Source organism: Branchiostoma lanceolatum, chromosome 7 (assembly GCF_035083965.1).
Source record: "Branchiostoma lanceolatum isolate klBraLanc5 chromosome 7, klBraLanc5.hap2, whole genome shotgun sequence".
Taxonomy (NCBI): Eukaryota; Metazoa; Chordata; class Leptocardii; order Amphioxiformes; family Branchiostomatidae; genus Branchiostoma; species Branchiostoma lanceolatum.
Window position 1 is genome coordinate 2,257,332 of NC_089728.1, and position 14,609 is coordinate 2,271,940.

The window sequence follows — 14,609 nt, forward strand, 5'->3', positions numbered from 1 at the left end:
CGCACATCTAACGAAAAACGTTGTGTGTTTGTCTCCGCGCGGTAATTGAATAGATAATGGATTATAATTGGGTACATCCTGTTGTGAGGCTCCCTTCCCAATGCCGCTGCGTTCGTTCCTCGCTAATGAAATAAAAATCCGCCTGGCCGCTTCCCCCATGTGAGCTTCCGACGACGACGGCAGGATTCCTTTCTCACTTCACGCTGAGATTTCATTTGACAAAATTAAATATGTATTCAGGGCTCGAAATTGGGGCCATACATGTAGGTGCACACATACACCTAACCGCAAACATTTTAGGTGCATAGTAGTAGTATCCAGAAAGAACATTTTGGGCGCAAAAAATTTCCAACAACTAATGCAACAAAGGTTTTAGAATTATCTTTACAGTCAAATATCAAGAATTTGCTGTGTACTTGTGAACACTGCACTAGTTCCTTTATGTACCTAACCTTACACAAATACCTAGGTGCACCAGTAAACACAGTCAACAATCAGGTGCACAGCTCCAACTTTGCATGCGCAATAGTGAATATGGACAGTTCTACTACATTGTACATTGTATACATGTATATCCAGCCCTGATATTGCATCCATCCCTTTTTTCTGTCCGCCATAGCAGTCCAATTTCCTATCGGCTGAAAGATTTCCTGCGAAGTAATTGTCACTCAGTGTGTTCTTTGATTGTTTTCTCTTCATAAAAGTCTGTGCTAGATACAAAACAGTTTACTACATGAACAACTGTGTGCATGTTTAAAACACAACACAGTACCAGACCAACTCTACTGTTCAAAGACTGAAAGAGAAGTGCTGCTATTTTTGGATTTGCTGGCACTATTGATATAGGGACGTTGCATAAAACTTGTGATATTATATGATATGCCAAGGAATGTTGCACAATATTCACATGGAGATACAACTCTATATCAAACGCATCTGTATGCTTTCAATATTGTGCAACGTACAAGACAATACCGGATATTTGCATGACACAAAAGAGTCCGTACAATATCTGTGTGATACTTGCCCAAGTATAAGAATAGATTTGTGGTATCACTCACAGACATACTTGTAAAGTGTTGCATAACATTGCCCGACACATCATGGATACACCATATCAACCTGCCTAGCACCGATGTGATGATTGTGGTCTGAAATAAACTCAGGACATGCAGTATAATTTGTGATGCACGCACACACAAACACACACACGCACACACACATACATACAAAAATGTAAACACACGTATACACCGTAAACACACACACTTGTAAGTTGTAACATTACAATGCACATTTAGGCCCTGTAAAACAAGCCATCTCCAAAATACCAAATAACATTGAGCCATACACACTATATACTAGTACTATATCCCTAAACAGATAAGATATTTAAAGGCTGCACACAAAAGATTACCATTGTCACCTGAAATCGAGTACCGAATACTGGAAAACAAACACACAATCACCAATATTGACCATTAGACAGAGATACACCCTATCCTGTTACACCGATATCTCCTAGTTACATGTAAATTGTTTCGTGACTAAGCACTTGTGGGAGGAAGGCGGTCTCTCTAATTTCTTCTCTCTGCCAAAATTAAATCTGTCATCCACATTTAGCTTTCATCGCTTCACTCAAATTAGAGGGCTCTCAGAATGGAAGACTATCTATTCCCTTCGACAGCACCTATCAGAACAAAACGGGGCGGTTTTCGACGAGCGAGCGACGACAGATTCGGTCCCATCATCGCTCCAAAGAGTGGGAAACACCGGCTAACGTCGCTTTAGAGCGGCTATCGACCCGGCAGAGTGTAGAAAGGCTGGTAACATGCCTATCACTCTGATCATCAAGTACTCAGCTTAGGTTGCCCGTTATCTACAGACACTAATACACTCTCCTGGACTGGGCCACAGTTCTGGATAGCATCACACTGTACTCAGCAGGGCAAGAAAACGACCATCCTCTCTCCAAGCAGAGGTTCGGCTACGGCTGGTTTTAGACGTCTTTTCAGGTGTATTTATCTCGGACTTTCTATTTTGTCTGGTTTACTTCTTGTCTGCAAGACTGACAAAATGAAAAAGAAAACCTAACAAAATAGAATGCAAGATAAAAAGTTTTAAAAACATCCAAAACAAACCAGAGCCGAACCTCTGCTTGGAGATCAGTAGGCTTATGGGCGCTTCTGATCTGCTCCTGCAGTTTTGTCGTCTGTTTTTATGATATTGCTAAACGATGAAGTAAGTGTGATGTTATAATGCCTTGCCCTACTGTACAGCACTACATGTTGGAGAGGATTCCTGGCCGTACAAGACTAGGTAGACCACCCAACTATGAGCTCTGTTATCTTCGACAGTGAAAAACAAACGACAGCATAGAAATATAGTAATGGAAAAGTTGTAAAAACTGAAAATTCTTTATCGTGCATGCTAGGGGTAAATGTTACCTTGCGTATCTTTTAACCAGTCCTGGATGTCTAACCTTCATTGAGGTATGCTAGGCGTAAGACTAAAAAATGTTATCATTTTTGCCTCATAAGGTATATTACATGAATCGCATACCATAAAGTGTCCTTCTTTCCTTGACGACAAAACAATATAATGTACATTAATAGTGGTGCTCACTTTCAACGTACCTTTTCCAGCTTCTCTTTTTACAAGTCTTTCCAACAAGTAGCCAGTTGAAATGCCTGTTTCAGACATTTGTTTGCATGTATGTAATTTGAAATGGCTGGTTTTCATCCTAAATCTAAAAGGTCAAGGGAAAATAATAGAAAAAAAACTGAGCAACCTAGATTACTTCTTCACATTAGATTCGTCTGGACGCCTAATTTCTTTGTATGAACAAATTGTCTATACGCATTCTGGTATAAGGGATGTTCTAGAAATGATAAAAGGTGTGACAAGTAGGGAAAAAGACATTTTGAAAATATAAACAGGCCCCTTTGCAATATTTTTTGTTTCCTGGAGGCAAATTTATTATAGTCAAAGACCACAATAACATTAACAATAGTTATCAAAGTCCCCTTACTTCCCCTACATAAGATAGTTCTACTATACAGAATTGTACAGTAAAGCAAGAGAAAAATTTATTTGTACTCTTGTAGGGGGAGGGGGGTATTGGGGGTCTGTGATGATCACATCCTACTAGAAGCAACATTTGAGTTTATACTCGTCAAATTTGGGTGCTATGGCATCTTTGACGGTCCCGTTTTGGGACGACATTTGGGGATTCTTTATAGAATCAGTGCTATTTCTGGATTGGGGGAAGCACACTTGACCCCTTTAGTATAGCTATGTGATTATAAAAGAGGTAAAACATGTTTTTAGAGGAAGCCTACATCACACAACTGTACGTGCAATGCTGTAGACTGTCCTCTTTCGGAGTTCTATCAATCTCTTGTTTTACAGCCATTCAAAGTCACCCATCGAACAGTTATAGATGCCAGAAATCCCTACGCTGCGTTTCCTGAACATTGTCCTCCTCCCCATAACTGAGTTCATTGTGCTATTTTCAGCCAAGTTGCGGCATTGCACTTGACCCTGTTTTATGACAGCGGCAGTAAAACAGGCAGTGAGCCATGTTCACACTGGAACCCTATTTCTACATCTGAATTATGTTGTGGATTACAGATTTTCATATTTCTGCCAATCAATTTTCCTGAGGACAGCCCGAAAATCATCATTTTTCAAACTACACGATGTTGTGTCAATGCCCAAGTCCACCTTTTCAGCTGTCGGGTTTCCGCTGTTCGTGTTTTATAGCATGTCAAAGTCGGCCATTGTTCAGTCATTATCCCTGGAAATCCCAACATCCGGTAAAACAGACACTGTCATCCTCTTCGCCATATTACATGTCACTTGAACAGGGATTTAATTTTTAGCATAAAAAGGAGTATAAAGAGGGCAACCTTGCCCATATTCCGGATCCCATTATAGGACGGAAAGGTCGCTGGAAACAACAGCGGTGGCATCCCCCTGACCATTCTCATGACCTTTGACACAGAGAAGGCAATGTCGCACACTGAGGGGATTGTTTCCCACTGACCAACGCCACACAAACATGGCCGCCCCCACGGCCAGGGTCACGACCTCCAGCACCATATGAACATGGCTGCCCCCATAGTCAGGATCACGACCTCTGGCACCACACAAACATGGCTGCCTCCATGGTCAGGGTCACGACCTTTGGCAGAGAATCCCAACAGAGAAAGGGACGAACCCAAGTTGTCGTATTCTCGTTTTTAACACAGGCTGATTACCGAGCCTTGTTCTAATCAACCCTGACCCTGACGGGCCCAAGTAACAGCTTTCAATAGATGTTATAAACACAGAAAAATGTGCACGACCCTTACCGTATGGGTCATGGCCTTTGACACACACACACACAAACTGATGGAGCTATGTTGGTACCAGATTCTTTTTCATTGTAGCTATCCCATATTCCATGTCATGCTTCGACAGTATAAACAAATCTTGCAAGCTGTTCCTGTGTTTATTATCAACAAGTCACAACTGAGGGAAAAGCCGATGATGTCATCAGCCTCCCTGGGAGAAAAATGCCCTTGAACTTCTCTCACCGATCCAGCTGATCTGTTGCCAGGCAACCATCCACACACACACACACACACACACACACACACAAACTAGGAATTGTGGGTACACTAGTAGGAGACTGAAGATATTGTTGTTGTTCCAACTTTTATGACAAAACTCAGGATTGCAAGTCCTTCCTATGAAGGCAAACACACTGAGAGTAAACTATGATCAGTAGCATCACTGTGGAGTGGAAAAGAACTTCTAATCAGCTCTTTTTCTTGCAATTTTGTCGAACAATAAACCTGTAATATAACTTTACAAATACAACACCATATTACACTGATTCCTATAAAACAGATTTGACACCATAAATTTTGTCAATTCAAATTTTCAACCCCAGATGTCTCTATAACATTATGTCAAGACAGGAATACTCCAAATAAATACAATGTATAATTAACCATGCTTCTTTCAATGTTTTTTTCTCTAACAATGGTTCCAGTGTTGCGACTCCAAAATGGTGAACCCTTGATTCGAAATCTGCCAAGAGATTTTCCAAACCAATGGCCAGTGTCTCAATGTGACAAATGGCCGACAAAAACAGAATAAACTTCAGTGTTCAAGTTCGGAATTACGTAGGCGAGGACAGCTGTGACTTCTGACAGATTACCAAATCACGGATATACAAAACCGAGTAGAAAACCTTCCGAATAGCAGATTATAGCACACACATGACAACACACTACACTATCTCCTTTCAAGTGCGTTTAACCATTCTGTGTGGGAAGCAGAAATAGGTTATCGGACCATGTCAACACAAGCGGAAATTACACGTTAAAATATTCATTATCTTTCTAAAAACTTCCAGTCGAGCAGCGAAGCGATCTCCATACCTCCTTTCCCTTCCCCGTTTCTTGAGCCTTCGGGCAGAAACGTGTAATAAAGTTCCTCACAACATATTATTTCTGTTATCAACGAAACACAGGCCGAATCTGCGCACCAAAAAAAAAAGGGCAATTTCAGACTCTACCTGGCATAATAGAAATGGTTTGTCAACTCACGTGGCAAACTTTAAATAAATCCAGCAGTCTGGGACTGTCCGGGGTGTTCCAGTCCCACAACCCACTAGGAGCCCAGCACAGGTCACAGAGGTCAGCCCTGTGGAGCATGACCTCTGACCTTCTAGTTCTCCACACCAGGGAACAGCATGGGGCCCTTCCTCTCTAAACAATAGGTCGCAAAGACGGCTAATTTCATTCCCTGGTTATCAAACTAGAAAGGAATTTTTCATAGATAGGACTCTGTGTGACCCATTCTCCTGACTATAACCTTACCCCTGCTGTGGTAGCCTTCCTGTAACAGATTTATAAAGGATGTGGAACATTAGGCAGCAGTGAGGAGGTTAACTATTGAATGCTGTATAACTATAAAGTGTCTCTCGCTACATATTTTCAGGGTTTTGTCTTACTCCAGGTTGAGTTTATTTTGACAACGACGGAAATTCGTGGGTGCAGCCCAGGCAACCTGCCTGGTTATCAAAATAGAAAGGATATATACCAAATCCATGTTTGTTTGATTGGAACATAACAATAGTATACATTTTCTTCATTTAGCCTATCTCTCTCTCAAACAAGGCTTGCAAAAAAAAATTATTTTCCAAAGTCTTAGAACCTGGGAATAACTTTGATAGAGCCCCTGACGGACAACATCCTACAAGATCACAATCAAGTTCAATGTTGCAACAACACAAAAATAGAGTCAAACTCACTGAATTCAGACGGACTACAGCTTTGTCGGGATACGTAACTCTTCTCAGAATGTTGGCTGCGTCGTAGCTACCTCAAAATGGTGAAAGTATTTCTTAGGGAATGTCAGCCAACTATAAACAGATGTTTTTCATAATTAGCCAGCAGAAAAATTACGAGCAAACGAAACACCTTGAAGTGCCTCAATTTTTCCCAGGCCTCTCTAATCATAATCTGCAAAAATATTCAATATGGACACCAGCTTGCCACTTTCTATTAAATCAATTCCGGACAGTTTTATTTGACGATAAATATAACCACTCAGCACTTCACACGACCACTGTTTTTTCCAAAACAGTTATATCCAAGTCTAGAACTATTCTTTGGGTTTGTGAACCCAACTATTTTTACAACTGTTAGAAAGAGGTTAGGATAAATTCCTGGCCTCGGTATAATCCTGATCCTGATCTCTAGTTTCATCAGAATGAAAGCTCGACTGTGTCTGTAGGTAACATGATGAAAGTATTTCAAACACAAGCGGGGTCAACTTACCAAATTTCCAACAAAATCTTTGGGCCAGTCTTTAAGAGGAAGGCTGGAATATGGTAGGAAATTCGGTGGTAAGTTGACTTTGCTTGTGTTAGAAGGTAAGATTAAACCTTCTCCAGTTTCTCTGTTACTGAACTGAAAAATAAACATAAAAACAGAGTCTCAGGGGAAAGTCTTTTTGGTACGCACAGTTTCAGGGAACTGATCTAGATCGCTCAGATGCAAGTTTCTCCCCCCCCCTATTTACTCGATGCTAAAATATTACTTAAATGTCAGAGAAGTAAGGAAATACATTGCTGTGGCCTTGGAAAGACAGATAAAACCTTCTCTGGTTACTGTGTGTGTGTGCTGGTGGATGGTCAGACAGGCCTGATGACCCAAAACACCAGCTGACCAGGATCAGTGCAGGATGACCCACTATCCAGACAGAGATGCCCCAGGGCTCACCAGCAACAAAAGACTGTGGTCAGCCCAAATAGCTGTCAGTCTGGGTCGGTTATACACGCTGTAGCCACAAGGAAATACTCTCCAAGCAGAGGTTGAATGGGCAGATCGTCACCGTTTTATCATATGCCGTGTTTTTTTCGCAATGGGCTAGCGAATTTTCAGTTGGTCTGTGTTGGTAGAGGAATTGTAAGAACAAAAGACTGTGGTCAGCCAGAATAGCTGTCAGTCTAGGTCAGTTATCAGGGGTGCCAAAGAATACATACGAATTTTACGGAATACATACGAATTTTATGGAATACATATGATCCATTACTAGAAACATACGATCCGTACGGAATACATACGATCCATTACGCAGAAACATACGATCCGTACGGAATACATACGATCCATTACGCGGAATACATACGATCCTTACTAATTTGCTAGCCATCGTGCTAGCACCGAATCTAGCTTTGTCTGGTCCTCCTAGTTGGTCTAAGCCAACACCAGTCTTTATTTAGTGCAGCTTGAGATTTTCAGAGTTTAGCCGGATGGGATATACCATTATTGAGCTCTTAAAAGCCAAGATATCGTACGAAGAACTGGTTATACCGAGTCCGCCATCTTGAATTTGCCGCCGGTGTCACGTGATCCAGGCTCATTTCTCCAAATTAGTAAGGATCGTATGTATTCCGTAATGATCGTATGTATTCCGCGTAATGGATCGTATGTATTCCGTACGGATCGTATGTTTCTAGTAATGGATCGTATGTATTCCGTAAAATTCGTATGTATTCCGTAAAATTCGTATGTGTTCTTTGGCACCCCTGGTTATACACGTTGTAAACACAACTTGTGGCACAAGGAAATATCTAACTGGGGATCTGCTTGAAAGTGAATTAGAACACAGAAATTTGCATGTTCAGTTCCTCCGTGTTGGTAGAAGAACAAAAGACTGTGGTCAGCCCAAATAACTGTATCTTGTCAGTCTGGGAAGGTTATACAATACTGTAACCACAACTTGTAGCACAAGGAAATATCTGACTGGGGATCTGCTTAAAAGTGAATTAGAACACAGAAATTTGCATGTTCAGTTTGTCTGTGTTGGTAGAAGAATTGTAAGAACAAAAGACTGTGGTCAGCCAAAATAACTGGGGATCAATTTCAAAATTAGATGAAAAAGCATATGGTTTTCTAAATCCAAATACTCTTTCTGCACATAGATAATGATGTGAGTAGAATATAGTATACAAGGAAAACAACAGCTCTGCTGACAACACTAAGGTCACATGGAGTTTCTCAATATAACTCTTCAGTCTGCAAAATTGTGTAATACTTTATTTTGGCCTATAGGTAAAGATCAATGATACGAGGACAGACAGCAACAAATATGGTTTGTTTAAGGAGCACATCTGGACTACATACTGACTATTTAGATATGAAGGGTTATTTCTAACTCCTGTTATCATGTCTGGTCTAGTATTAGGGTCTTGTGTTTATCCATTACTGTCTCTAAGCAGATCATTCTTAGACATCTATATTCTTGCACATTCCCTAATCAAAGTATACATTCATAAAAAGAGAAAGGAGAGAGAAATATTTCCAAACTGGTATACTATTTCATGTTTTGTTTGTTATCACCCCATTGGATCTTCCTTGTTTATTTACTTATCTTTTGAATTTTCAAATAGCTGGGCTAATTGTATTTCCTTGGACTTTTAGTATGATCAAAACAATAAGGGTTGGACTTACACTTTCCAAACCAATTCGTTACATTTCATTATCTGTTTTTGCATAAATCTATCATATATTGACACAATTGTGTGCTAATTTATGCTTTTCATATATATAAAGTTAGTGGTGGCACTAATGTTTGTGATTGTATCTACATTTGAATACAAGGAAGCAATAGGTTGATGAAAGTTAGACATCCAGGACCTAATTGAACTATTGGCACAATACTTGTCTTGAATTAATCTTCTTTTAAAGACTACTTCAAGACATCCTAAATTGTCTTAACCTCATTAACATACCCATTCAGAGTTTTGGTATAAAACCTGGTATTCTCAGTCCTATCGTAATTTGCAGATGTGGACCACAAGAACCACCTGACACAAAGGAAACAAGTGTCCCCCATGCATAACCCACACACTTAGCTATAAACTGTCCCCAGGGAGGGAAGGCATGCTAAACATCCCCCCCTCTGTGAAGATAACTTGTTTATCCCCCCTCCCTGCCCCCTGGGGGGTTATAAAAGGGAAAGTGTGAACAACACCAGAGTGTAAACAATCACTTCCATGTAAACAAACCTGTTACAGCATAAACAACACAGGGAGAGGGAAAGTCAAATTTGCATGTCTACAGACTTGATTACCACAAGACAACAACAGATGTAGGGCTTCCTACCACCTGGAAGGGTGAAATTAACAAATCAACATTCCAGGTCAGATTCCTCTCTACCTTCTCATTATTGTAAAACAGACAAAAATAAATTTCAGGTAAGATTCCCGCTGCATTTTTTTTTTCCATTTTGTCCTTCCTTCCAAAATAGAATTTCAGGGCTTTGAAGCCCCTATCTTTTTTGCAATTACATAAATGAACTAAATTCTGGGTAAGATTTTTCAGCTACTTTCTCATGTTTTTCATTATTCTATCAATTTACTTGAGTCCAAACCGTTTTCTTCCCTACCTTTATTCCTTACTAAAACAGTTGTAGTCAGCTGAGGTCTCATTTCACTGCCAGGACCTTATCACTTTCACTTCAGCCCCTCAACAACCATTGATACTGCCACTCACCAGGGCTCCACTAGGAGGTTTCCACAATACCGCAGTTCACAGCACACACCTCACTCAAGCCTCTATCAAAGTACTTTCCTTTCTTCGAATATTCTGCTTTTTCAATCATATCTTCAGAAAAAAACTAAGTATTATAATAGAAATATATTGTACGGTGTTACTAAAGCTCTATCTAAAATTTACTCAGAGGAAAATCGCTTGGGTATCCTCTTCCACATCCTTAAACCTGACCAATCGGAAGGCAGCTCGGCTGACATCCTTGACCCATCAGGTAGGTACCCGCTATCCCCCTGGGGACCCTCCCGCTAACTACCTGTCCATATTCACTTACTCGCCGCAGAGCCCACACCGATACAGACAGCCGCGGAAAAAACATCGTCCCTCTCCACATTAATTGCATTTTGTTGAACCGTAGAGAAAAAGGGGTGGCTTTCCTCGGACAGAGACCAAGGTGATCCGACCGCCGTGCAGGAAAAACCCCAAGGCCAGCGGAGAGATGATCATATCTGGCCAATTTAATATCCCGGCATTGAGGACGACTCAGAATAAATAAGGAATCAATCTGCACAATGGTCCATTCAGGATTTTAATTGGCATTGGAAGGAGCCTGAATAGATCTGGACCCCTCAATCCTGGGGCGCTGCCTTATTGGATCCAGGCTATTACACAAAACACTGTCCTCCCCACACACTTGATGACTAACCGATGCACCCCGTAGCATGAGAAAAAGTTTGGGTATGGTCTATAATTAGTTGCTAACTACCCACAGGCTTGGAGGAATACTAATGTGGCCTCCGCGGCCTATTCTGGTCTCTAATTTCTTGCCAAGTCATTAAACACTGGCCCAAGTGTGAAGTGGTCAAAAAGAATGGGGCTAATTAATGGTTAGAGGAGAATGTTTCCCCGGCTTTTGTGCCGGCTTGGCGGCTCGAATCCGGGGTGCAAAATTAGCACCATTCCATCGGACTTTCGAGCGTAGAGAGGGGGAAGAAATAATCATGGCAGTGCGCTGAGGTTGCCACAGCGCCGCCAATCAAAATACACAGGCAGAGAGGCCACGGGAGCATGTTGTTGTCACATGTTTCACATGTCACAGGAGGCCTGCGATTCACAGAAACACATGGAGGCAGGCAGCGGGGAGGAATTCGCACAATTTTTAGTAGTCTCAGTGGCGATGACCGAGGCCTCACCTCTCTCTGCCACCACCCTCAGCTCTGTCTCCTGTACCCAAACATCCCGCACAGACCACAACACTTCCATCTGAGGATGACATCCTCACATCCCAATAACCCCGAACAATGGGCAACAAAGGGCTGCGACCCCACTTTCCCCGCTGACTCCTGCCCTGCTAGTGGACTTGTTGTACGCTCAGGTTTCTCCCATAACAGCAGCCCACCAGACATCTGTGAGAGGATCCCTGGACAGTGCCCCTCCCACCTATCATCCACCCCATACCACATGGTCTTTTGTAGCCAGACTGAACCCTTCTGTGTAACACCCCCCCCCCCCACCTACACTTTCTGTTTCTATCCCTGAGCTTTCACCGCTCAACAAACTGCTGAAAATCTGTGTAACTCAAGTGGTGAACCTCACAACTTCCTCTACATCTCACCAGACCCACAAAGACTCCCCACCCTCACAGATAGAGGAAGAAGTACGGGTGTCTCTCTCAGACCTTACCTCAGCCTGTAGTCTGGAACAGATATCAACCAATAAATCAGACATTTGCTCATAAAATCCGTGTGACAGCGGGAGGAGAGGGGAGCAGCATCCTCCCCAGTTGTTCCCATGGCTGGGGGAAGGTCGTGTGTGGAGACAGAGACAGTTGTACTTAGCTGGCCGGCAGCCCTGGCCTCCGCATATTTGGACACTGTATATACTTACACAATTAGACGAACATGTTCAAGGCAATTAGACGCGTGGAAACGGGGGTGGAACCGAAATCGTCGACGTCGGGTTCCGAACAAACAGCGACCCTGGATGAAACCCTGGCATCAGCGGCAATTAATGCCATGTGGCGGGTCGGTGTGTTTGAATTATCAATGAACGAGGATTCATTATTTACATTTGCTAATGCAGCAGCGCTGCGATTAGTGCCCTTCTCCTCTTCTGCTGTTGGTTTTTCCTGGGGTTTCATCAGAGCAGAGCTGAGTGGAGGGATATTAATTACATGAAGGCATAACTGCGCAGCAGGCGGCTGGGTAAATTACCACCAGAGACAAGCCACTGCCAGCACCACTGGGTGGGTATTAGGAATAATTCTGACTTCTTGGGCTCTAACACTGACGTCAGGATGAGGCTCTGGATCAAATTAAAACCTAACCTAGACAGACCCCTTACCTACCTACCTTCTACAGTCATACCCTTTACTTCCAGGCTTCACACACACACAAATTGCACAACACAGCACCACTTGTCGCAGGGGATTTGCATATGCAAATGTCATTAAGTCTTTGTGTGCCCATAGCGACCCAAAGACCCGTCACGCTCCCAGCTAAACAATCCCTCCCTTTCATGCCAGGCATTTGCATCTAGATGTGCAATTAGCCAAATCAGTCCGCAGCTATTATAATTTCTCTTTCTTCTGGTTGCCGCTGAGTTATCGGCAGAGGCACCCCGTCGGCCGGTCGGTACACGGACGGAGCACAAAGCCGCGCCGGGAACCCCTTTGTCCGGCGGTTAATGAGTCGGACGGGGTCATTTGCATATGTAGATGCAATTAGACGCAGCTGCTCTATCCCCTGGTTTTAATGGCTCACAGTGTGGACCACAGCTGCAACCCTGACCTGGGTAATCACCACGCAGTGGGCAAACACCGGCCTGGCCCTTCCAGCCACACTCACAAAATCAAAAGTGTCCAGTGAAAGTGGTCAGCGGAGAGGGAATCTCCCAGACAAAGGCCAGCATTCCTTGGGGAATTTGGGGAGGACTGACACTGTGCTGTACCACCCCTGTCCACTGCCACTTGCGTTGGTTCATCTAACTCTCTGTAGGGGTCCCCAAAAATAGACTGTATCTGCACTATTATGTTCGCCAGTCCAGACAATATTTCTTTTGTGTAATTAAATCAGTAATTGAGCTGGCTTGTTTGCATATAAATGCAGGCACCAATTAAGGGAGAGTGACTACGACCAGCAGGAATGCCATCAACGAATGCAAATGTAATTAACTCACATATTTTGTTTCCAGCAGAGCATAGAAACCACCTTATTTGCATACTGCACTCACAAAGAAAATAATTACAGGGGGCAAAGAGCATGTCTATCTCGGGCCCGGCATCTCTGTAAGCTTTCTGGAGGGGTTTTTCCACCCTCCGAAAACAAACTGTGGTTTTAGATTGGTGGTATTTTAAGCTGAAAGGGCAGCGTTTATCTGTGTCGGACTGTTTAAGACCGATAGTGAATCCCATTTCAGAGGAGCGCCCAGCAATGCACAGACGTCCCTAATACCACAGTCTCTCCAAGTGATAATTAAACTCCGTGGGCAAGGACTAGCGCGCAGATATTAGAGGGGAGTACACACTCAGCCGTTTCAAGATGTTCGGCTATATTTCAGCTGTCACTTTGGCGGCCGCTGTCCCTTCCTAACGCGATCACGAGTGTCCCCAGTCGCTGCGAGGCACAGGTTATGAGATTACACCAGTATAAAATGGATGAACTTTCCCGAACCCCCGAGCCGTATTTCCAACCAGTGATAAAACCCGCCGCGGTACGGACGTAGGAATCGCGGCGAACGAAGAAGCGGGAGATATCGTTGTTGTGAGGAGCGTGATTGTGGCTCCCGAGGGAGGGACAATCCTGTGCCGCTGGGTTCCCGGGGGGTTAGCACTGACAGGCAGGTACAACCATACCACAATTAGCACTGACAGCTATAGAATGACATCCCTGAATGAAGCAATTCAGCAGGAACTGCGACTGGCAATAGGAATAATCGGGTAAAACGTGGAAAGATTTCGCCAAGATTCGGAGGGGAAGGAAAGCACTGCGGCGGCGTACCGTCCCGGTGCTCGGTGATGCGTCGACGGAAGGTGTTAGATGTCGCTGTAAAGACGAGCGATGTGACAGTGCCACCACTTTCCCCAGTTTTTATATGTTAATGCGGAGAGTAATGGTGCATAAAATCAAGAGTCAGCAAGCCCTTTTTTCGCCAGCATCTCTGCGGCATCGGGGTCAGTGTGCAGGCAGCCCCTGCATGAGGGATCACCGCGCGACATGATTGGATTGCAGGCACGGCGTATGACGGGATGACATGCCACCAGATAAACCCACCAACTTTAATGGAGGAAGATGAGCCCTCTCGTGCCTCGCCTATCCCGCACGCCGCGAACCGAGACCGATTTCCGGGACAGGGAAATGCCGTCACGTCACACACACACACACACATAACAAAAACGCGGGGGAACGCCATTGTCACCCGTTGTGCCTCTTACAAAGAGATGGCACCGGGAAGACACAAGAGGGGGAAGTCTTCTATTCATTTGCATATTCAGGACGTATTGATCGCAGGGGTCTATCGATTGTGTCCCCGTGCGAGTAAACTACAGCGACAGTT

At 43.5% G+C, this 14,609-nt stretch overlaps 1 protein-coding gene across 4 annotated transcripts in view; it reads right to left on the reverse strand.

Moving 5' to 3' along the window:
• The window catches only part of LOC136438529 (zinc finger homeobox protein 3-like), a 126,131-nt gene that overhangs the window by 109,392 nt on the left and 2,130 nt on the right, over positions 1–14,609 (reverse strand). Inside the window, exon 1 of one of the 4 annotated variants that reach the window (XM_066433340.1) lies at positions 11,739–14,412. The exons of the other annotated variants lie outside the window; for them this stretch is intronic. The gene's annotated coding sequence lies outside the window, so the exon portion shown is untranslated. Of the gene's footprint in view, positions 1–11,738; positions 14,413–14,609 lie in introns of those variants that run through there. 4 annotated transcript variants of the gene reach the window in all.